Raw genomic sequence first — 25,338 nt, forward strand, 5'->3', positions numbered from 1 at the left:
CAGAAAATTAATACACCTGCATACATTTAATTATTCCAATTTTTGTTCTTTTCAGTGTGCCTTTAATAATATAAGGTAATTTTGCCCTACTTTTTGATAACTCCAAGAAGGCTGTTTTAATAGTCTCAAATTTATGAAGAGGTGCATATGATATGTGTTTTATTATAATCATCCTTGAATAATCAGATGATAGTCCTTAGTAGAAGTGAAATACCAGACTAGATGTGCTGTTCTTGTGTTTGCTATGCCAAAATCATATGTTTCTATGGCAACAGAGTTAATCTATACTGTTTCAATTGGATGAGCCCTGTTAAATTTTCCTACCTAAACTAATCTCAACTGCAGCCCAGCAACATTAGATTGCATAAAATAAATTGTCTGAGTCTAGTCTTTGTCACTGTTTAACCAAGATGCATTAAAGGGTTCAAGGTAACACAGCAGTCCCCATTCATAACTGCAGTGTGGAGAACAAAAGCTGCCTCCTCTATGAAAATATGGGTTTATTTTCTTAGCTACTGAAGGAACTAAGTCATACCAAACTGACTTTCGACCTTTTGTTTGATTCCCTGTGATAAATGCATTTTGAGGTTTTGAAATTTTGCCTCTCTAAACATTAAAATTTTAGTAGAACCTCTTTTTGCTGTGCAACCTTGTGGAAGTTCAGCTGCAAAGACGCCCTCACAATATTTCTAAGGCTCCCACACCATGGGGTCAGTGAGACTCTTAGAGAACAGAATCTCGGATCCAGCTCCCATAGACCCAACCCAATCTTCTCTGGTGTGCCAGAGAAATTCAGGTGCATTGCAGTTTCACCTTTTGGAATACCTGGTTTTGAACCGAATTGAGACACTCATAGATTTTTGTGTGTAAAAGAAAAAAGAAGGGAAAAAAAAAAAGAAGGAAAATAGCTCCTTCTTAGTGCAAGGAAACACAGAGCTCATTTAGGGTTGTATCATGTGTCTGCTTTTGCTGTCTTTGGCCTTAGGCTGTGGCTGCTCAAGGAGTCAGGGTTTCATTCCCTGTGGCATTTCCCTGGCAGCAGAAGCCTTTTCTCCTGTGAACTTTCCTTTTTCAGATGAACTCGCAATTAGTAAAGGCATCTCTGTTCCTGTAGTTATTTCCAGACTTGCTCTTGGTCTTCTTCCTCAGAACATGACTTAAAAGGAAGCTAACTTGGCTTTCAAGTTTCTTTGTCAAGTGACCCTGGATGACTGTTGTCTGTTTCTTGCAATTTCTTTGTAGGTGATTTCTTTATTTCACTTTCCCTTTAATTCTTCAGAACTGGAAGTTTAAATCAGCAATCATGGCTGGTTTTGTTCATAGCTTGTGCTACTTAGTCAAGGTATCATGAAAATTCAGAGGTAAGAATCAGAATGGTTCTCAGCAGACAGGGTAAGAAAAAAGGATAAAAAAACCCTCGGGGTAAAAAAAAACTTCTCAGGGTAAAAAAAAAAAAAGGGATTTCCAAAATAAAGTTCCTACTCTACCGTAAATGCTGGCAAAATCCAAACTTCAGATGTGTTATATGAGAAAGAGGCCTTGAAATAGGTAATATTCCCAGATCCAAGCAATGAAAATACCCCTCAGACCTTATTTCCAACCTGCAGTTTGAGCAGCATACTCCAGATGGCACACAATGATGAGGAAATTACACATGTGCTGCTTTGAGAGATGGAACAGAAGGAACTTGTTAACAAAAAGCCCCTGAAAGCCCTTCAGGACTGACAGTCATCTTTACATTCAAAAATACACAAAACTTTTCACTCTTTAAAAGATAGTGGTTTGGGGAAATAAACAAACAAACAAACAAATCCTGTGCTAATCTCAATTATAATGCAGGATACACAAATGTTTGAAGAATTGTCATCCTTTATATGCTAATAGATATTGAAAGGCAGATGTTTTCCAAGCAGAGAGATGATTAATTTGGCCTTTTGTTACAAAGAAACAAAAGATATATGAATTTTTAAGGGAGATTATTACTCGAACAGAATTAGAAGGGCTATACCAGCAACATTTTATATGAAAGACGTGTTGCACTACTTTTTTTCTCATTCTGAACAAAACTTTTCCTTGTGATTAGCCCTAATTATAATGAGTACTGCAAACTGCAAAGGGCAACCATATCTGGAGAGTCATGTGCTCAGATTTCAAGAATAATTCCATGAGACATCAATATATGCAACACAAGAGAGGAGGCAATTCTCTGACTGCATTTTAGCAACTGATCAAACCCCATATTGCAAAAAAAAAATTCAGATTAAACCTGTGGAAGATGGTGAGGCTTTTGAATTGTGGGATAAACCCTATATTTCAAGGGAAATATTGAATTGCACAGGATGTAATTGCTGGTTCTGACTTGGTGGTGAATGAAGGTTGAGTTTTTGAATATATACAGAAAGAATAAAAAGAGATTTCTGAAACTACCAGTGTTAATGCACTTTGTGACAAAAATCCAGCTATGTTAGAGAAACCATTCAGTTAAAGACTGTAATTGGAATTTAATGTTAATGCTTGGATTGCAAAGGGCTTGCAAACTGGTCTTCTCACATTGCTGCCCAAAAACTCCTCTTGAGACCTCATGAAAACAGCTTTCCTCAAGGACTAGTCCCATCTTAGGGCAGGCAGACACTGAAGCACTTATCTAAAAGCCACAAAAAATGGCACTAGCAGAGCAGCTTTCCCCACAGCAACCCTCTGAAGCACATTTTAAATAGTTTATTTTGTAGTCTAGGTGGCTTCAGATAAATGCTGCAGCAATGCTCTTTGTAAATGCACAAATCTAGGTAAGTACTGTATTGTGCGAGGGGGCAAGGTTTACTTTTTGTAGTTCCACACATTGATTCTGATGAACATTTCATGCAAAAGGAGTTTCTGTAGTAGAACATTTCAGAATTCATGAATAGTAATTGAGCCCTTTAGTTCTGCACTAAACTTAAATCCATTATTCTCCATTTAAAGCAGACACATCATGTTGCTCTACAGAACACTGCTCTGTCAATTCAGTGCTTTTTTCAGCGAGCTGGGCTAGAATATTAAGCACTCTTTGCTCTCAGCATTCTTGCTGTGCTTGGCACATTTGGATTCCATTTGAAATAGGCAAATAGCAATTCTGTTGTTCACAATGAATAGCCTATATGTGTATATGCACCTTGCCTTTGAAAGGGGGAGCATATATTATTTGCCACATCTTGATTCTCTGGCAACTGGGTTGCTTCATTTCCTCTCTCTCTCTTGCTCTCTCTGCACATAAGCAGCAAGATGTAAAATGTAATAAAAGCCCCTGACACATTTCTGTCCTCTATACTGAACAAACCACTCTCTTTTGGAATTCAGACTGTAATTTATTTTCTTTTTCTTGTCATGGGCAAACCAAAGAAACGCATGTAAAAACAAAGAGTTAAGTGAGCAAGATAAAAGTTTCTAAAAGTCCCCTCCAATACTGAGCATTTTTCAATCATTTTTTTAGCATGTAGCTATTACTGTGCCTGGGTTGTGGTGTACTGATATAGCCATATGCCTGCTCCTACCCTGCTACTCCAGGTAGACACAATGCAACCTCTTCCCATATAAAATTTTTTGTTGTTGTAGCTGAAGCTCACAGCTTAAACCCTGCTAGCATGTCCCAATGAGTTTGTGCACTGGAAGGATTTTATGTTCATCTAAAGCAATAAATCATGTGGTTTTGCTTAAATGAATTAGGTGTGGTAAGCAGAATTCTGCAAGAGCATGCCAAAATTTAAAAATTTCAGCTTCCCCATTTTTTCCCTGTTAGCTACGGTTCTATTACATTTAAATCTATATTCATAGGGTTTGCCTGCACACAAGCTGGGGGGAGGAGGAATTGAATAGAGCATCTGAGGAGAAAGTGTCTGTTATATGTTGCTTAACACATCTATTCAGATTCCTATGCCTAGGAGAAATCATGCAAGGAAATCTCTCATTTCCATCCGTAGTTCTCAAGTAACCTCAAAATAATGAGATTTTAAGGAGGAATTGTGATGATGCTTATGCAGCAACATGCACAAAGCATGATGTTTCTCTCTTTTTTTTGACCAGGCAAGTTGAAATACTGCTACAAGGGATAATTCTCCTTTTTCTGCCCCAGTTTTGGTATGGAACTGAGGTACAAACCCCTCTGCTTCTGCCTGCATTGGCTGGTGGTGTTTTGATCTGTGCATCAAGAAGATGTTAGGGTGAAGGTGAACAGCAAAAGAGCTGAAGCTGCCAAGGTTAGGATGATGATTTAAAATTCAAGTTGTTGAAAAGGTTACAGCAAGTCTTTACCATCAATTAGCTGCTTAGATTGAAACAGTCCCAGGGGAGAAATCACAGCACACCTGAGCTCAGCTATCCCAGCACCCATTTGTACCTCTCTTGCTAACCATGGATGCTGGCACTGAATAATCTGCTTGTTTTACCTGGTGTGATAACTCTGGTGCAAAGGGAGTCCCCAGTTTTCATCAGGAAAAAGCAGATTGAGAAGATTTACACATGTATTCCAGCCTTTCTGGCCCAGGAGATGTCAATGAAGAGCTTTAAGATTACCAATTACACCTGTCTTGTTTGAACTGAAAGACGTGTGGGGACTGGTGATGGCAGATTAGAAAATTGTTTGAAATGCAAACCATTGCCTTGCCTCACAATCAATTTTTTAAGGAAATAAGAAGGTAACTGTGGAATTTAAAGACTGTAATTTGAATTTAATATTAATACTTGGATTGCAAAGCTAATTGACCTGGGCCTCATGTAGTGGAAAAAAGTAGATGTTCAACAAGAAAAGCTAGTTTTATTTGTTTTAATTTATTTTTTTTTTTTGGTGAGAAAATTGAGACATTGTGCTACAGGCTGGATTTTGTTCCTTGCAGAGGTCAAACCAGTGTCTGCTTGAAAAATTCATGATCCAGAAAAGGTAATTTTTAATGAATATTTATGAAAGATGTCCTTTCTTATCAGTGCTGTGCAAGTTTTCAGAAGCTTGCCACTAAGTCTGGCTCCTGAGTTTTAGCAAATAACTTGCGAGTTTCATCTGAAAAAAATATTCAGGTTACATTTTTGTCTAGCTTTTTCTAGTTTGTTCTGGGTTGTATCTTTTTGCATACTAAGACATATCACTGTGAAGCATGTGTAATACATCATAGGCAGGTTGGTTTTTTTTTCCTGTAGGAGACTAGTACTTTGAGAAGGTTAATGTTTTAAATCAATCCTACCACAGTGTTAATAATTTTTAAAAAATCATAATGATAATAAACATGAGCTGATGGGCTTATATAATTCAGTTTTCTAAGGTAATATGTAGCTAGAATTGACAAAGATGAAAAACTAGAAGGCTTTGCTGGACTAGCTGGCTTTTTTGAGTCTCAATTCTTACCTGCTAAGCCTTGGAGTGCTGCTGAGCAATAGGTGGAAAGAATATTTCATTTTTTCACTCTTGTTTTTGGTTTTAGCTGTGGCAGCAGCTAGAAAAGGAAGCTGAGATTGGTGCCTGGTGCTTGTTATGTGTCTGTGTTGTGCACAGGACAGGGAAAAAGGATCTGGAGCCAGAGGTGCAGGGAAATGCCAAGGCCAGGGATGGGCTGAAGCTTTACCATGGCTCAGACTTAAGTTTTGTGTTCCACTGCAAGTGCTGCCCTTAAATAAGTCCACAGAAAATATTTCTAGGAAAAAAATATTGCTCCTGAGTCTACATAGAGTCATAAAGCGTAATTAAAGTACTGGTTTCTGATTTCCTCTCACAGTTTTAAAATTTACAATGACTGTGTGGATTTTCACTCGCTTCCCTCTCTCTTATCTACACCTTCTGTGTGTTGAAAAGGCTTCACATTTTTATGTTACTTTATTTCTCATACTTGAGAGATTTAGCTAATATTCCCAATCCTCTCACCTTCAAATCTTATTTACTAAGTACTTTATCAAACATCATAGTGCCATTACTTTTATTAAATCATGCCTTTTTAATGGATACAATTTGATCACAGCAATGCATCTTTTGTATAATGCCACCTTGGTGGATGCCTTTACTCATTGGGACCATCCTGGGGCCAGCAGAGGTTTGAGGTAAAGTCAGCAAGGAAAGACCCTGATAATTCCAATTGCAGCCTCAAATTCTCCTCTGCCTTCTTAAGAGTTTCCTTTCATTTCTGGCCCTCTGGGCTGGCTCCCTCTGGAATTTCTTTCAGAGTTAATCCCAAGTGGATGGGAATTATTCATAACTTAATTTAAGATAGGAGTACAATTCTCAGCTGGTGGGGGTAGTATATTGCCTCAGAGTTCTTTTTAATACTCTGGCTGGTAAATACTGATTTTGTAGACAATATCAAAAGTAATATTAGCTTTCAGTGGAATCTGGGAAGATCCTGGTGGAGAAAAATCACCTCATGATAAAGTACTGTTTATAAAGATTTTAATTTCAATTATGTGAATAACATAATTTTGACCTGGAAAAAAAATAGGAAACATCTCTTAATAAGAAAAATGCAATATCATGTGACTGCAAAAACTCATAGTTAAGCATATTTGACATTTCATGGAAGATAAGGAAAAAAAAAAACCCAAGCCCCAAATGGGAAACATTAACAGGTAAATTTTCATAAATATCTCAAACAGGTAATTTAAATAAACTACAGGATAACAAAGAATTCAAAATTTTCCCTGTGTTACTGAAGTTAAATAATGAAATGCTTTCTAGAACTGTTTCTTTTGTGATAGCTTGTCTTATACCTGATAAGCAGAGTCTTGAAGAACAGCTGGTTTTGGAAAACAGAGAAGGCAGGTAGGCACATCACTGTTTTGACTGTCATTGTTTTAGATGACTGTTTCTAATGGATTGGTAGGTATAAATCTAATATTTATATCTCAGAAATTACTTTTAATTACAAGAAAATATTAAGGGTCTAAATCTATAAAATTAAAACAGAGTTAAGGTCTTCTGGTGCTTGGAGTTCAACTTGCCTGATGCTATTTGTGCTGTTCCCTCCCCCCTCCTCTGATTATGTATTTTTCCTCTCACATCAATGAATTCATTGCAAGGAGCAGTTCTGTGACCATCTTGGTGATGGTTTGTCCTGTGCCTTCCCTGTTCATGCATAATTTAGCCCTGAGAAGATCAGGCAGGAGTGGTGGTTAACCTGACTGCCACCTCCCCAACAGATTGATGAGGAAAATCATGCAGAATTTATTCTTGGGTTGTGTGGTTCTTTTCCTCTAGAATTTTGCAGTAGTGCTTCTGTTCCTGAATAGTGGGAAATGCTCTCAAAGTGCAAAATGAAGCATCTTTTATAAATAACAATAAGCACATAATGAGAGATGCAAGTGGCTGCCAGCCAAAAGTACCTTTTTCTCTCTCTGGTTCAGTCCTACATCTCCATGCAGTCATTTCTCCTCTGTTCCCTCTTGTGCTATTTGGAGCAATATGCCTATTTTTTTTCCACAGGAAAAAATTAGCAATATACTGACAACTCATAATGATACCTTGTTTCTTTCTCATTAGTGGATGCAGTCAAGCCTCATCTTTAATTGAGAGCTTAACTGATTAGTCCTACTTAAAAGTCACTCCTGCCAGGTTGAAATATATGTACTAGGCAGTCTCTTAGTTCTATCCTCCTTCACTGCCCTGCTGCACTGATTTCTTCACATTTTGGTTCCTCAACTTCTTTTGGATGGACAAACCCAGCTCTGTCTTCACAGGAGAGCTATTTCAGCCCTCTGAGCATCTTCATGGCTCTCCATTGTGGGCAGTGGAGAAATCAACAATTTTAGAAACCAGTGTCGATACCAAATTGACAGTGAGATTGTGATTATCCTTAGATGTCTATAATTGTTATTTTTGTCTGCAGATTTTTCTTTTTTTTAACAAAAATTATTGTCTGCTAGCTATAATTTGGTAATTCTTCTTTTAAAAGAGTTACTAAACTATTGCTAGCAGACAATAATTTCTTAATAGTTCCTTTAAAAAAATCCTAGTAGGAAAAGCTTTTATGCTCATTTTGGCCTCATCCTTGAATTTTCATTTGGTTTTTAACTTGCACATATCAGTTGTCCAGCTCTGCTCCTGGTACATTGAAATAGATAAATGTTTGCTTAAAGGCTTCACCGAAGTAAGGTTGAAGATTTACAGCATGTTTGTTTTAAAATAAGATCTTGCAAAAGAAGAAATAATTAATCAACCTCTGAAAATTTGTAGCCACATTTAAGAAAATCATGGTCTGTATATCCTTGGACAAAAATGATAGTGAAGATCTAGCCTGAAGGGCCACTTAGTGTTCCAGGGGCTCCTTTTCCTTTTCCTTTTCCTTTTCCTTTTCCTTTTCCTTTTCCTTTTCCTTTTCCTTTTCCTTTTCCTTTTCCTTTTCCTTTTCCTTTTCCTTTCCCTTTCCCTTTCCCTTTCCCTTTCCCTTTCCCTTTCCCTTTCCCTTTCCCTTTCCCCTTGCTGAATTTGGAAAGGATAAACAGACCAAGTCCAAACCCCAAACACTCATCCATGTCACCGAAATCCTTAAACACTACAAAGAAAAGCATCCATACACCCACAATAATACAGATAAAGCTGTTTTTGCCTCAATGGCATCTGCTTCTGGCTCCTGGACAGCAAAATTCCTTTGTCTGCCCCCAAATCTGGCAGAATAACTTCAAGATTTGGAGCCTGACCAGACTCTGCAGCCCCTCATCACCTCCCAGTCGGGAGGGAGCTCTGCAGCTCTGAAATCCTCCTCGCTGTGGGTTTATCTCTCAATTTGATGTCACAGCTTGGTTTTGATGTTCTTTCTCCTCAGGGAGCTGCTGGGCAAGGTATTTATGAACCCCTGCTGAGAGTCCCTCCAAATAAACATGTGGAAGTTGCTTTGTCCATATGCAGGAGCTCCTTGCTGGCTGAAAGTACCACAGTCAAAAGATTGATTACAGAAATTCAGTCTCCCTACCTGAAAGTAGAAGAGGAGATTTTTACAAACCCCTTACAGTCAGAAGAAAGCTAACTACTGTACAATGTAGTGAAATGTAATCAGGTTGTGAATAACCTGTAATTCACATACTTTACAAAGGATTTTAAAATAGCTTTCTGGGGTTGAAGCAATTTTGCCCCTATTATTATACTTACAAATAAAATACTTTTTCAAGATTTTTTTTTTAATTTAAGGAATGGAGTTTCTAAGATTACAGCAGGCTGCAAAAGATTACTCTAATTTATGCAATAATTGAATAATCTCCTTAATACACTCTCTGTTGGGTGCTCAGACACATTTGAAAGCCACTGCAAAATTTTATACTCCTGTGCAGCCCCGGTGACTCTTTTGTGCCTCACAAGCAACAGGAATTAAGTATTAAAGTTTAGGCTGGGCAGAGAACAGATAGCTAGGAAAGGATCTCTTCTCCTGTATGCTGGGCAGATTTTGAGCTCTTCTTAAATTATTCCACAGTGCCATGCAATCAAAGTGTTGCTGTGTTTGGATTTGTCTTTTTTAGCAAGCCAATAACTCATGAACCATGATGGGATTGCTTGGGGTGTGCTGCTCCTATGGCAAACTGCAACTGATTCTTTTATTTAGGGCAGAGATCTGTGTGTGATGGGACAGAAAGCTTGGTCACAGCTTCTCCTGGTCTTCCTTTTCTCAGTCATTGTGAGAAATCAAAGCATTGTTTTGTCTAGTTTTGGTTTTTTTTTTTTGTTTTTTTTTTTTTTTTTTTTTTTTTTTATGAGGGATGTTAAAATTGTGGCTCATTTATGTCCTTTTTTTTGTCTAGGAGTATTATTAGTTGCTTTGTAACTAATTTGATGAACCGTAGCTGGAGGTTTGAGAATCGGTTAGTAATTCAAAGTAGTGTTTTGTTTGGTTTTGGGTTTTTTTTAGCAAGCCAATAACTGATGCACCAAAATGGGATTGCTTGGGGAGCCCTGCTCCTATGGCAAACTGCGGCTGATTCTTTTATTTAGGGCAGAGATCTGTGTGTGATGGGACAGACAGCTTGGTCACAGCCTCTCCTAGTCTTCCTTTTCTCAGTCATTGTGGGGATTCCATCACTTGCCAGCCTTGTTCTCAGCCTTCTGCTTTTTTAATTGATTTTGTGCTTTGTGACCTGTTGAACTCAAAGTCACATCTTTCACATGATGAACTTGGGAGGTTTTGTGCAGTTAATTGGTGCTCATCAGCACAAGCCACAACAGCAGTCACTGAGGCCATTGTCTGGGCCCAGAGGCACTGGATGTGAGGGAACTTAGCACTGGTTATTTCAAAAATGTAAATGTGATAAATGAGATTTTGCTTAACTAAAGATATATGAATAAATAGCTCACTAAAGCAGTGAAAGTAAGAGAAAACTGTAAAAAAATTGACAAAATGGGCTGCAAGCAGGAGCTATCTGAATGTATGTGTTGCAAGTAAACTCTGGATATACCCATGAAGCATATTTGGTCTGTTACCTGTTAGCTTTTAGTCAAATCAAATAAACACATAGCAGCAAAATGTATACTCCTTGTTTTAAAATGTATTCCTTGTTTTAAAATGTATTCTTTTTTTTTAACATGTGCTGCTATTTAGCACTGAATATTTTATTTATTTAGTATTGAGATATTAGTGTGAGTGTAAATGGGTGGTGTTTTTTTTTTTTTGGTAAAATGTTAGATATCTATTTTCATGGATGTACATTTCAAAAGGCTATAAAATTTTGTTCCTTGATTTAAAAACTTGATTTTTATTTCAGTAAATAAAATTCAGACATGAAACCTGAATAATCAATCTGGAATTTGTATCCTTTCTTCTATCTGAATATCTACCTTTTTTTTTACCTTCCTGGTTGAAGTGAAAATTCAAAGCAAATTGTTGTGAATCTCAACTATTTGTGGGGCATAAGATCCCTGTATTAAAATCCTTAGCAGAATAGAGTGCTACATAATAGAATCATAGAATTTTTTAGTTTGGAAAAGGCCTTTAAGATCATCAAGTCCAAGCTTTAATTGTGGAGAAACCCTGCCAGCTTCTCCCATTGATTTAAAAAAATGTTATTTTCCATTTAAGTGAAATAATTGGCCATCCCTTCATCTTCAGAGAGGTTGCTCAGAAGAATAGAGGGGCTAAGTGGCAGACCAGCTTCACAGCCAATTTTGTCTGATTCTGTGGTGATTACAAACTAATGAGGTGACCTTGGGAGCTGTATTGACTCTTCTTGCCACTCAGAATAGCACCACTGAGTGGTGTGTGTTAGTAGCTGGAAAATGTAAATACTCTCAGCAAATTTATAATTTAATAATACTCAGACAAGCCCTGAGATTTGCATAGTTGGAGTTCAGCTCCATGATAGGCAGGGATTATGGGAAGAGGCTAGCAGCTGCTATGAGGTGAGAATGATTTGGGGCAAGCAGCATTGCATTTAGAAGAATTTGCATGTTTGGGCTTTAATTTGGTGTAGTAAAACAACTTTGAATTGCATATGGACTTTAGAAGGGAATTCAAAAGTTGTGATTAAAATGTGTTTGGATTTGTTTATTTTTTCCCTTTTTTAGCACACAGTTTTCTTCTATGTATATTCAGTTCTGCTGTGTTTTTTGTCATTTAAAAAAAAAAAAATCCAATTTTCTGATCACTTTTCGTTTGACAACCTGCTGGGGTTTTTTTTAGCACAACAATCCAGCCTTGAAAGCTGTTAAAATTCAGTAGATGCCTTAAACTTGGGCCACTCAGAGGGATCAACCAAAAATCTGTAACTTTTGGCTGCCAGAATTACTTTTGAAAGTTCCCCTGTGCAGCTCCCGTTTTGTGGAGCAACAGTGACAACCAGCGGCCACTCACCTGAAGTTGGCCGAGTTATTCCTTGTGGCTGCAGATATTCCTGCAGATAACCAACCACGCACACCCATTCTTTTCCAGCATTCATGATTTCATTATTCAAAAGTAAAGGACAGAGTTAATCTATTTCCTTTTCCTAACTCTAGGGATGAGTTTAAAGGAGAGTTCCTGTCCTTGAGAGTAGACGTGTTCTCACAATTCTGTACATTTCATTACTGAAATGTAATGAAAAAATGGTCTTAAACCTTGCCCCATGCAGATCAAAAAGGGTCCCTGCTGACCCATGTTGTACATATTTCAGTAGTTTATCTACATATTTATTGCCATTAAAGGTTTCCTTGCCTTGCTGGTGGTGTATGACACAGATCAAATCAAATTAACTGTGCAGAGAAAGTCGTGGTTTGATCCTCCTGAAGAGAAAGAGAAAAGGTTTGAGGATAAAAGTCACCCTTTGCAGATTGGTAGTTAATCAACATAGTATTAACTTGAATATACATAATACACATAGCACTTGGATATAAAGAATTTGAAAATTACTTGTGTTGTCTGCATCTTATTTTATGATTTCTTCCTTGAAACTAAAAATTTCATCTGAGAGTTACTTCTGGTGGTGATGCTGTAGAAGACCTGGTAAAAACAATATTTTCACTGCTTTTAATGAAGATATTTGTTTCACTTGTGCTCTGAAGTTTGAGCTAGCTGTACTTTGGGATCAGTGGGGATATTTTTGTGGAGAGGTGCCCTTAGACTTGAGGAAGATACTGGTTGTCAGTCCAAAGGAGTTCAGGTTTATATTGTTTAAAGGTTTATATTGTTCAAACTTGTTCCATGCATTACATTTCACTGCCTAAGATGATGCAAATGCTTTGCATGGTTTGGTTTTTTTTTTTTAATGTGACATCTATAAAGACAATTAAGATGAGAGTCACTTAGTCTTTGTTTTCAGTAAATAACCTTTCAAAAGTAGGAGAACATAGATTGCAAAGGTTTATATTGTTTAAAGTTGTTCCATGCATTGCATTTCACTGCCTAACATAGTGCAAATGGTTTTCATGGACTGGAAATAACCCTCTAAGTGTGCTATGGCATTTCTTCTCCTTGGCAAAGATTTTTCCCCCATTATACTAAAATAAAATAAAAAAAAAGTGGCATGAGGAGTGAAAGAAAAAAAAGGAAAAAAATAAAAAGAATCTCCAAACCTTCATTTCCTCCTCTCTGGCACAGTTTTATGAGTGCTTATGGCAAATTTGCTTCTGTAATCATAACTTGAACCCATCTGGGGATGAGATTGGCTGCTAGCTTAGTATTTCCACTTAACATATTCATGATTAGCATGCACAGAAGGAGTAGAATTAGGATGAATGTTTTTGGAACAGTACAGATAAATCCTCATAAATGTAGTACAACAGCTCTGGAAATGCACAGTACTGAAATGTAATGAAGCTGAACTCTGTAGAGAGTTTGGTATTCTCAGTACCATGCCTCTCCTAATGAACTCATTTAGATTAGAAAATGGATTTAATATTTTATTGGAATTAACCTGAGCCAGTAAAGAGGATTACAATTTCTTTCCATAAATATGGTGATATTACAGGGTGAGGTAGCATGTTACATGAATATTAAGCATTTTATGAGCATTGTCATGAAGCCAGAAAGAGTACAAGGTAATTAGGTTTTAATATAGTGATACTGTTCTTATAGTAATTAAATTTGAAAAGTGATAAAAGTATATTTGAAAATTATTTAAATCCATTTTTTTTGCATTTTAATATCTTTAAAAATACTTAAAATTCTGTCATAGGTTTAGACTGATCTATTGAGTCTGAAAATATGTTTCCAAAATATTTCCTTCTCTTGTGGAAGACAATGGAAACTATTATTCTCTGTTGCTCTGGGTCTTGTTATACCTAAGAAATTTTTACTACCATTACACTTTTGCATCACAGAGTTATAATACCATTTTTTGAAGAAAATGGAGTTATGAGTCAAAAAGTTGTGTGTGATGGGAGGAAATATATTTCAATGTTTTGATGAGTCATTTCAAAAGTCTTTGCATGTTTGTGCTGATCAGAGCCTTAATAAACTCAGGACATTTTCATTTTTTGTATTGTCACATGTATCAAGGAAATCTAGGAGCAGTTGGGTGTTGTGAATACTTTCTCTCAAGGCCAGCTCTCAACAGATCTTAATTTGCAAAATGTTGAGCTCTAAAAATTTTACTTGGTGCATAACAGGGACGTGATAAATCCTACCTCAGATTTCCACCAGTTTTGAACAAATTGGTTCATATTCATGGACGGGTGAGTCAATGTTATTAATCCTAGAAAAACAAAACAACAAAAAAGGGGAAATATGGAAACAAAAAGGTGAGAAGACCCCATTATTTTTAAATAGTTGCTTTGGGTTTCATCTACATTCTGTTGGTGTTAGTGGTTGTTATTACTCTCATTCTTTTGGTTCCCTGGATCTGGAATTATTTACGTGCATCGCTCATTTTGGTATTCCTGCCATATTTATGAAGAGAAGTTACAGAATCCCTTATCTACATTATATCAGTCTGCTTGACCAGCAGTTTACTGTGGCATCAATCTTTTGCATTATTGTGAGTGCTCCCAGCCCCAGCACACCTTCAGGGATTCTGCCTTTGTCCCCTGAGTCACCGTCATGACCTCTTGTTCTTCTCCACCTACACACTGTGGGCAGTGAAAAGGAAAGGAGAAAGGAGCAAGAGGGATGGGAGCTGATAAAAAAACTGCTTGGTACTTCCCCCTCTTCTCTCCTCAGCTTTGTTGAAATAATTTCATTTCATTCCTGAGCCAGTTCTGGTAGTAAATTTTCCCTGAAGAGGTGGGAAAGCAACAACAGCCTGTCTGAGGAGAATTGCCTCAAGGCAGGACTGGAATTCCCCAGAAGGTTAAAATGCTGCATATCATTGCACGAGTGGCCTCTCTTCTCAGTGGAAGAAAATCTCAAGAGGTGGCATTTCTTTTTATTGAATTTTCATCTTCCTTTGCTCACAGCACAGTCCTGTGTGAAGTTACTGCTCTTGAGCAGTAAGCAAGAGGGGCTGTAATGACAAATGGTGAATTTTAGTAGCAATGTCTTCATAACACAACATTGAGTTGTAATTGTCCCTTTGTTATAAATACATTTTCTTCCTTGGGCTCTTATCTCTGTTCACACTCAATTTTTTTCATTTTCATAATTAATTAAAATGGCAATGTACTATAACCAGTGATTGAATTATATGATATTACTAGCCTAAGGCTATCAAAATTAATCAAAATAAGGAGCGAAAGTTTTGCTATTTTTAATACAGCTGATTTGATTCCTGGGTTTTTGATCAAATTAAATGAAGGACCAAATTAACCAGTGATTAAATTGAGTAAAAGGCACTTTGTATGCCTGAAATATATTTTAATTTAATTAATTTCAAGACACAAAATATTAACTGGTGTTTTAAAAATTCATTTGTATTTTACTGTTTAATTTTCTAGAAACTATTTCCTTTTCAAGTTTAGAATCTTTTACAGGAGAAAAAACACACTTTAAAAATTATTTCCTTCTTATTCTTTCCATTTTTTCCCCCATACTTTTTCTCTTTGTGGAGAATCTGTTGCTATCATAAACTGTTATTGGGGAGCTTGTAAACTCAACCTACAAAGACCTGATGTGCCAAAGGCCAGTTCAGCAGAAATCTGGGACTCCCCAGAATAGAACCTGCCAACCTGAGAAGATTATTTTTTGCCACAAAAGACCTCAAGCTGCTAACATTTAGCCCACGCTTTTGCAAAATTTTTACCATATTTTCATATTGAATTTAATTTTGTGTTCCGTTAGAATCTAGTTTTTATCTTTGTTTAATGGGCTGATGCAACCACTTACTGTACCCTGGTTTTGCTGAAAAGAAAAGAAGTTGAAAAATGAGATTTCTGTTATGGTGCAGAAGTCATCTGCATGAGAACAAAATCATCTGCTTTTTTGGTTTTTTTCATGGTAAAAGAAAAACTTGGAACTGGACTCATGTCACTGTTATGGTGTTGTGAAGGTCCCCAGGATGAGGTGAGAGATGGGAATTTGACTCCAAGCTCACAGAAGGCTGATTTATTATGATATGATATGATATGATATGATATGATATGATATGATATGATATGATATGATATGATATGATATGATATGATATGATACGATATGATATGATATGGAAAGAAATTATATACTAAACCTATACTAAAGAATAGAGAAATGATACAAAGCTAGAAAAGAATGATTATAAAAACCTGTGGCAGACTCAGAGAGTCAGACACAGCTGGCTGTGATTGGGCATTGAGAAAACACAATTCACATGGAACCAATGAAAGAATCACCTACCACATTCCAAAGCAGTAAAACACAAGGAGAAGCAATCAGATAATTATTATTTAAATTTTTCTCTGAGGTTTGTCAACTTCCCAGGAGAAGAAACCCTGGTGAGGGGATTTTTCAGAAAATATCGCAGTGACAAATCACCTACAGGGAGTTTGCACAAAGTGATGGAAAGTGGCTGACCTGGTTGGGGTGCAACTGCAAGAAGCTGAGACTGGAGGTAATTTTCTTAAAGGTGGGTTTTACTTAGCATCTGAGTTCATCAGACTCAGAAAATGCAAGGTGAAGGTCAGGGTCCAATTTTGTGACTTGTGGCATTAGGCAAGCACTGCTTTATCTTGAAATGCTTCTATTCCACTTTTTATCATTACCAGAAGTGAAATAAAGCTATGAGTGTGTAAAAATACCTGATACTGATTAAAAATACTCGATGTTGTGTATCAAGGCTAAGTGTATTTGTGCATTTGAGGCACTTGGAAATTTCAAGCAGAATGTATTAGTTTGGAGTATAATCTCATTATTCTTTAAGTCCTGGCAGAGGCATACTTAAAGGATTAGATCTATTAAGTGTGATCAGCATGGTCAGTCTGTTGCAGCTGGTTTTGATTAATGCATTTATTCTCTGAAAAGGAAAAAATTTTGTTTTACTGGGAGGAGAGAGAACTTGAGAAATGGACACTTAGAGTAGTATGAAAGAACTACCATTCTCTAAGTATTTCATAGTAACTTGCAGTGTCATTTTGAAATAAGCTTTACCAGGAGGAAAACAACTGGCACAAGGTGGATCCTGAACTACTCTGTGCTTGGAAGTGATTTGCAGTCACTGGGAATCAAAGCTGGGAGATAAAATTTTGGTGTGGCAGGTTGACAGTCCTGGTGATAACCTCAGGAGAAGTGTGTAAGACAGGAAAAGGCACAAGCTGCTGGGCATTTAGGAGATAAAGGGCTGATAAGCCAAAGAGAGGAGAAGCAATGGAGAGCCTTACAAAAATTGGGATTTTGGCCTGATCAGGAGAAGGTCAGGTCAGATTTCTCCTGTTGGCTTGTGCTGCATGTTCTCTGCAGGACTCAGCCTTTAGGATGAGCCCACTTTGGGCCTCAGCTTAATGTGGGTGTTTGATATTTTTGGGATGCACAGTGCCCACAAAGATGAGAAGGTGTCTGATGTTGGCCACTGGGTCTGCAGGCACCTGCAGCTCTTCAGAGTAAGTTACTACACAGAAAAACATCATCTCTCAGAAACCCCACATGCAGGATCCCTTATGGAATCTAAATTGATTTCCTGTCACATATTTTATGCTTGATAATGAATGTTTAATTCATTGGGAAAAGATTTTGAGTTTTCTTTCCTGGCTTTGCTATCAATTTGAAATTAGAGTTTGGGCCTGCATTTCAGTAGCTTTTTCCTGCTCGCTGACCTGAAAAAAATGAATGTAACTCTAATTATTTACTTTATGTGTTACTTGCATGACTAATGAATTTTAAGATCCTTGGATAAACGCTGTCATGGAGCAAAGTGGTTTTATGGTCTTTGCACTGTGCATTTTAAAACTGCAACTAAAATATTTGGGGAATTGTTTTATGGGTGTTATTGGAATATTTTTGAGAAAAGCTTGGACTTGCAGGAAGAGTTTCATGCAACAGTCAGTTATATAACTATATTTCTGTTGCACCTTTGACAGATATTTTATTTTCTGTACCAGTTTTAACCTTGAAGGAGTGGTGTGGCATCTGTGAGTTCTTGAACACTGTTTATTATTTTCTCAAATGTTAGATTGTAGAAGTAGTTCTGATTTATAGAAGTAGTTCTTCAATCAGTAACATGTTTTTCTTTGAACTTATTCCTTCCTTCTTCCTACTTCTCACTTAATTTTAAGAACTTCAGTTATCTGAAAAGATGAAAAGAGTAAACCAATCCTTTTTAAAATTCCATTACCTTCCTGTGATTCTCCCTTTTTTCTCTGATGGATATAATCGAAATTCTTATGCTTCCTCTTTGGTGCTATGTACTTTACATGACATCTAGAGGCCAAAATTGATGTGAGCTGTAATTAATCTTTCTGCAAGGCTTTACAGGCCCATTGGTAAACCAGGGATAGGAATCACACTGTCTGCATACTGAAAGTTGTTGGACATCCCAAAACAAATCTGCATTCAGAAACTCTATTTCATGCTGTCATTGTCCAGCAGATGGAAAAGATCTGTTGAGGGGGGAAAAAAAAGAGGAAAAAAGTGTGTAAAATGAAGACTGCATTTGTTTTATATGCAGTCCCCTGTGAAATTAGCTCACATACAAGTTGTACCACAATTTAATTAGAGATTCTGACATTTCCTGTGACAACCAGAAGCCTTTAGGTAATCAATAATGTAAAGTGGCTGATTAAGTACACCTTCATTTCCATCTGTATTCTCGAGTTAATATGCAAATTTACCTTGCCTGTTTCATTTCAAATCCCTATCTCCTGATTCCTTGCTTTAGCTATATCTACTTCATCCATCAAAAGATCAAAAGACCAAATTTTGCTGTATAAACCATAATAAGTTTGTACTGTTGCAGCTTTATATGCATTTTGTGAGCTGTTTCAGTCTTTCATTGAAGAAGCTTGAGTGTAATGAAGTTATTGTAATGTATTTGCAAGCATATTACTAAACAGAGCAAGCAGAAAATCACTCTTTTTTTTTTTGGAGATTGAGTTTGCATAGCTTAAATTTGAATCGCAATTTTTAATTTCTTTTCTGCTTTTCATCAGGGAAGGGTAAAGATTCATTTTGTGAGGATGTGTTCAGGAAAAATATTTCTTTCTGTTGAAGAGAAACATATTTTTCTGTAAATGTTTGTGCTTTTTAGACCTGGTTTATCACTTTAGGCTATATATTTTAACTTCTCTTTTTCACCCTCAGGTTTACTATTCTCTGTAGCCAAGTTACAAACATGTCTCTCACAATGCAGCCCATTGATTAGCAATTAGCTAAGCTTGCTTCAAGTCATAAACACTTTAGACCTTGAACTGATGCTTACACTGAACCTTTCTAACTAGTTCATGCTTCCTGCTATAGCCTTGGAATTCAGTTTGGATTGCCAACACCCAGCTGCAGTGAGTAAGAGATCATTATCAACAATAGTAATTAGCTTCTGTGTAATGTTTTGCCTAAAAGAAAAATAAATTGCATCGCTTTAGAATTCTTTAAAATTAGATCACAGTGGGGTTTTCATTTAGCACTTACTCAGGCCCCTAAACTCCAGTTCATAAGGGTTGGTCTGGGGTGGTTGGGACAGTGTGGTCCCTTCACCAAGGCAGGCAGGGTGTCCTGGAGGTGGCAGGATTGCAGGATGCCAGGGACAGGAGCCGGAGAAGCTAGGAGAACAATTTAAGCAATTTCTGTTGTGTTTGTCTGCAGTAAATAACCCTAATTGGCTTCAGTTTCCCATTTCTTCAAAAGACTATTTTAGCTCAAAAATTCAAATGTCACCCTGGTTTTTGCATTCTCATGAAGGATAACCATTGTCTGGGATTGTTCTTATGTTATAACTTGAAATTATATTAATTCAGTTCATTATCACTCCCCTTTTTAATGGCAAAAAACTATAAATAATTTTAACATTTTAATGTCTAGACATAACACAGAACAGTACTAGAATTCATTAGAAAGTTCTTGAGGAAATTATAGGCCTAAATTCTGGTGGGTGTCACATTTCCCCCCCTAAGTTACACAAATATTTTTGTGTACTGGGGTTGCCTGGCCAGGTTTGGGTGTCAGGGGGCTACAGGGGTGTAGCAGATAGGGCCTGGCGTTTGGAAGATCTCGTGATGTTACAGGAAGACAGGGCCCCTGCCCCCTTAGATAAGAAAATTAATATAGGAATGTAGTCCCCTGAACCAGTTTTCAGTAACTTTCCACTTGCCCAAGTAACTTTCCATTGCCTACTAACCATAGATGGTAAAGACAGACCCCCACCTGACGTAGAAGCCCCTTAGACTATAAAACCCCACGAGAAGAGAGAATAAAGGCCTTTGATCCTCCACCATATTGGTGTCTGCGTGTTTCTTAGGCCTGAGCGACCCTGGGGAAGAGGGTCGCCGTGCTGCTTCCTGAAACCAGGCCGCCTGCCTTGTATCAGAAGGCAACACAGGGGTGGCTGCTGTAAAAGCTGCCAGAACCTTCCTCCATGCCCAACAGAGCCAGGATGGACATGCAGGCGGCCAAGGCTGAGCCCAGCAGAAATCATAGTCATGGCCTTGTGATAACAGGTTAAATAGGGAAAAAAATGTATTGTGCAGATGTAATTGTGGCCAGAGAAGAGCAGGGGGAGGACATGTGAGAGGAACAGCCCTGCAGACACCAAGGTCGGTGCAGAAGGAGGGGCAGGAGGTGCTCCAGGCACGGGAGCTGAGATCCCCCTGCAGCCCCTGGTGACAGCAAGGTGAGGCAGCTGTGCCCCTGCAGCTCATGGGGAGGCAGAGATGCACCCACAGCCCATGAGGAGCCCACCCTGAAGCAGGGGGATGTCTGAGATGAGGCTGGGAGCGTCTGGGAGTCCTGTGCTGGAGCAGGGACCTGCAGACCCATGGAGACAGGAGCCCACACTGGAGCAGGTGGGACTTGTGACCCTGCATGGAACCCAGGCTGGAACAGGCTGTGCCTGAAGGAATGACCCCTTGGAAGGGTTGCAGCAGGCTGGGGAGGGTGTTGTCCATGGGATGGACTCACACTGGAGAAGTTGATGGAGAACTGTCCCCATGGAAGGGACCCCAGGGGGCACCAGGAGAACAAATCCTGTCACTGGCAGAGGTGGAAACCACGGGTGATGACCTGAGCATAACCCCATTCCCTGTCTCCCTGTGCCACCGGGGGTGGAGACAGAGCTGGGAAGGAGGGAGGAGTGGGAGGAAAGGTTTTTTAAGGTCTTACTTTACTTCTCATCATCCTGCTCTGATTTTGTTAGTAATGAATTCAGTTAATATCTGTGAGTTGAGCCTGCTTTGTTCATGATAGTATTTGGTAAATTCTCTCTCTGTCCTTTTCTCAACTCATGAACCCTTTGTTAACTTTTCTCTCCTCTGTCCAGCTGTGGAAGGGAGTGATGGAGAGACTTTGGTGCGTGCCTGGCATCCAGTCATTGTCAACCTGCCACACTTTGAAATTAGCACATTTTGTCTTCTATATTTCAAATAAAAATAGTTTACTCTGCAAAAAACCCAACAACTAAACTGTATAATAGCACATATTATAAAACATAAACATGTAGTCCTGACAAATTTCCCTACAGATTCTTGTCCTATAAACTAAAACCAAAACCTGACCAACTAAAAAACCACCTTAAATTTTCCACATCCTATAGTGCAAATAAAATCACAGTTTTTCCTTCAGTGTATTCAAATGCTTTAAGTAAACTGATGGAATAAGAAAATATAAAGGTGACTTAAAATAAAACAAGAAAGGATATTGGAGGCTTTATTGGAAATGCCAGAATATGTATATTCATGGAGTTCTCAGAAATAATATTTATAAGTCTGTGTTCTATGCACATAAATATTTGCAAAAGTAGTTTTGCATTCCTGAAGTTTTAACATTTATCACGATGCAAGACAATTGACATCTCCCAGTTATCCAATTTTTTTTAAATGCTCTATAATTAATTTTATTTGTTGACATCTTCAAATTTCCTCAAAAGATTTTTTCATAGTAGCAGTACATTTGTGAGCTAACATTGTTTTGTGTGAAGCTTAGATATTTTTTGAGTTTATATCAATTTTTCTGACGGAATTATCTCATCTTTGTGATGCTTTTGTGCTTAAAGTACTTCTTCCTATCCTAAATAGTATAAGGAGAATGTTTGTCTATGATTTTACTCTTTTTAAAGTATTTCAGAACTTAAATACTAGTAATGCACAGGAAAAATAAGATATTTCTGTATCACTATAAGATATTCTGAATCATAATTCCACTTTGAGAGCAGATTCAGCCACAGGCTAAAGGAAAGTAGATCATGCCAGCCTGCTGAGCTGGGTTTTATGACTTTTTGCCTCTAAATAGTCAAAGAATGCTGATGATACATAAGACCCTAATTTTGAGATATTTCTGACATCAGCATGCTGTATCAGGGCAAAAGGGAGAGCTCAATATGCAAGTCACAATTTCTACAAGCTCTTTGTATGTGCATTATTGCATTTTCTTTTCTTTATGGTGCTGCTTCCCCAGCAGAAGGAATGGTGTGAAAGGCCACATTTTCAGTATGTGGCCAAGTAATTTTTAAATTCCATGAGAATGGAGATGAGTACTCCCTACATCCCGTTTCTAATGCCTTTACTCAGTCTCCTTCAGACTCTGGATACATTACAATACACGAGAAATTCTGCATACAAATTTGTTTGACACATTAGCTCTGATGATACAACTACCTACCAGTATTTAGTCTTGCTATAGTTAATTTAAAAAAACTGTATAATAAGAGATACTAAACTTCACTTTTGAGCAGAGGATTATACACAGGAACTCCACCAATAAACTTCAAGAACCCTTAATATTTTCTTTTTAGAGGTCATTAACTGGAAAAAGACCAACATGCGCTAAATGGACCAACACTTTTCTTATGGGAGTGAAATTTTAATTAACTTTAACTTAGATTAATTAACTACCTTGTAATCTCACAGAAACATGAGTCATTCTCACAGGCTGAGCAGTAATTTCAGGGATAATGCATTACATTCATGGCTTGCAGCAAAAGTCTTTGCAAGGTGGCATTTGGTCAGTACAAGAAATGCAACAAATGAGATTCTCCTGGAGATTTCTCCAGGCTGAGCTGTCCCACACTCAGATTTTCCTCATAGGAGAGATGCTTCAGTCCCTTCCTTTTTTTGTGGCCCTCCCCTGGATTTTATCCAGTTTTCCCATTTCTCTCCTGTGCTGGTGAGCCCATCCATGTGTGACCTCACCGTGCTGAATGGGGGGCCAGCATCTCCTGGCATGTTTGCAAACAGCACAGAGCTTTGAGAAATTCACTCTGGTTTATCTGTTTTCAGCCACATAAAATATCCTGCCTGGCCTCCAGCTCCCAGCTAGAGGACAGCAGGTCTCTCTTGGATCAAAAGTCATGTCTGGCAGCATTGTAAGGCTGTTTGGACGCCTGCATGGCAATGAATACTTTGTTTAAGCAGCTGAATTTTATCCTCACTGTTTGGTTTAATGTTTTTGGTTGGGTTTTTTTTCCATTTTATCCTTAAATTTTTTACCTTGTTTCAAAAAAAAAAAATCTAATTTTTTTTATCACTAGTTGCTCTTGACAGCTGCTACTTACTTATTTGTAATCTTTCATGATTCTATTGCGTATTTTGTTTGTTTATTCATGCCAGTTTTGTTTTGTTTTTTTTTAAATTCTAAAAGAGGGTCATCTTACTTTCTATTTCTTGTGTTTTAGGACGTCTTCTCTCTTCAAAATATCAAGTATTCTGAATAACAGTTAACCAGAAAATAATGACCTGTTACTAATAAAATAAGGTAGGAATCCAAATATATCAGAAGTCAGTAATTTGCTGCAAATGAATTCTTATCTCCTCTTCTTTACTACATTTGCTTTCCCACACCACTGAATCCAGCATTGGCTATGACCACATAGCCCTTACTGCTGGCCTTTGGGTGCATCTTTCCTTCCAAAGAGAATTATCTCTCTGTAGAATGAAGATCTGTGGTCCACCAGGCATCCTTAGTGATATTAAAGAGATTGTAGAGTGCAACAAAATTTTAGTTTTATACAAACAGCTGTACTGAATCCTTTTGTGTGTGCCTGCATGTGCCATCCCACAATTACAGCAAATACTAACCCACTATCGGGCAGCAATATTTTTTTACTGTTTGGAGGCAGCAGACTACAAGCAGTTTGAATGCAAGCAATGACCTACCAGTAGGATCTCGGCCATTTCTGCTTTAAATGTATTTTTAGTGAATAGGCCTTTAAGAAATCAATGAAAGCTCTGAAATGGCCATTTCTCAAATGGCTAATCTCTTCTTCAGCTTTTCCATTGTATCAGATATCGGGATCATTTCAGGCTGAAACACAAACCACTTTTCTCTTGCAGAAAAAAATCTTTTATTTCTTTTTTTATCTCAAGTTTCAGCTTCAGCTAATGGATTTGGGCAGCCCTTGGAATTTACATACCCAATACCTTCCAGATGACTTTGAATTCCTTACAAAGACATGGAAAAGGAAGCTAGATCTAAATATGTTAATTGTTAGCACCTATATCTTGTAGCTTTCACATACGCAGATCATCAACTTAAATATAGATTTATTTATGCCATCTGAGTCACCAGTGAGGATAATTTATTTGTAGGTTTTATGGAATACAAATTGTAGGCATAGTCCTGATATGTCACTTTCAGAACAACAAAATTAAGAAAAGAAAAAAAAAATCTCAAGAGTCAGGGTTTTGGGTTTCCTACAAATTTTTAAATAATAAATATTTTCCAGAGTCAGAAAAATGTTTAGACATTTAAAGTAAACCTCTAGAAACTGAGTCACCTCCACCTTTTTAACTGCAAATTCTGGTTTCTTGTTGCATCTTTTGATGTGATTCTTGGAAACTGTCATTCTCTCACATGCTGATCATATGCTAGAAATGTGGAGTTATACTAATAGCTTACTAATAACTAATAATTCATTTACTAATATCTTGGTGCTGTAATGAGCTGGGGATGAAGGAATTTTATGCTTTTTTGGTGTTCCCATGGAATTTTTGAATAGATTTTAGCTCTCCTAGAGTACAGATGGAGGGATCCACCTCTGTAGGTTCAAGATCTGCACATATCAGTGAGGTGATGTACATCAGAGCTATAAATTCACCTATTACTTTGTTATCACAACAGCAGTAATAAAAGGTCGTGCCACAATGATTTTAAGAAACAATCCTTGAGTTGCCAGATTCCATGCATGGTATTGGGTATTTAAATTAAAATAATGCTCAGAAAACTCCGCTTGAAAATGGCATTATAAAAACGTAGAGTGTATTGTATCTTCCGTTAATATATTTCACACATTTCCTCTGTCTTGTTCTCATTAATCAGGGTAAAATCTTTCAAAATTAATCTATTTATGAAGTCACTCCAGAAGTACATACTTGTACATTTCCTTCTTGTTATTATTTTAAACAGGGATTTTTTTTAAAAGGAATGATTGACAAGGTTAATGACCTGAGGG

General features: G+C 37.5%; 1 long non-coding RNA gene across 1 annotated transcript in view; it reads left to right on the forward strand.

Annotated features, from left to right (window-relative positions):
* The first annotated feature begins 4,819 nt into the window (after positions 1–4,819).
* Positions 4,820–25,338, forward strand: part of LOC141728318 (uncharacterized) — a 31,505-nt gene continuing 10,986 nt past the window's right edge. Inside the window, exon 1 of the long non-coding RNA XR_012579238.1 lies at positions 4,820–4,912. This is a non-coding gene — a long non-coding RNA (uncharacterized LOC141728318). The remainder of the gene's footprint in view (positions 4,913–25,338) is intronic.

The sequence above is a fragment of the Zonotrichia albicollis genome, chromosome 2 (assembly GCF_047830755.1).
Source record: "Zonotrichia albicollis isolate bZonAlb1 chromosome 2, bZonAlb1.hap1, whole genome shotgun sequence".
Taxonomy (NCBI): Eukaryota; Metazoa; Chordata; class Aves; order Passeriformes; family Passerellidae; genus Zonotrichia; species Zonotrichia albicollis.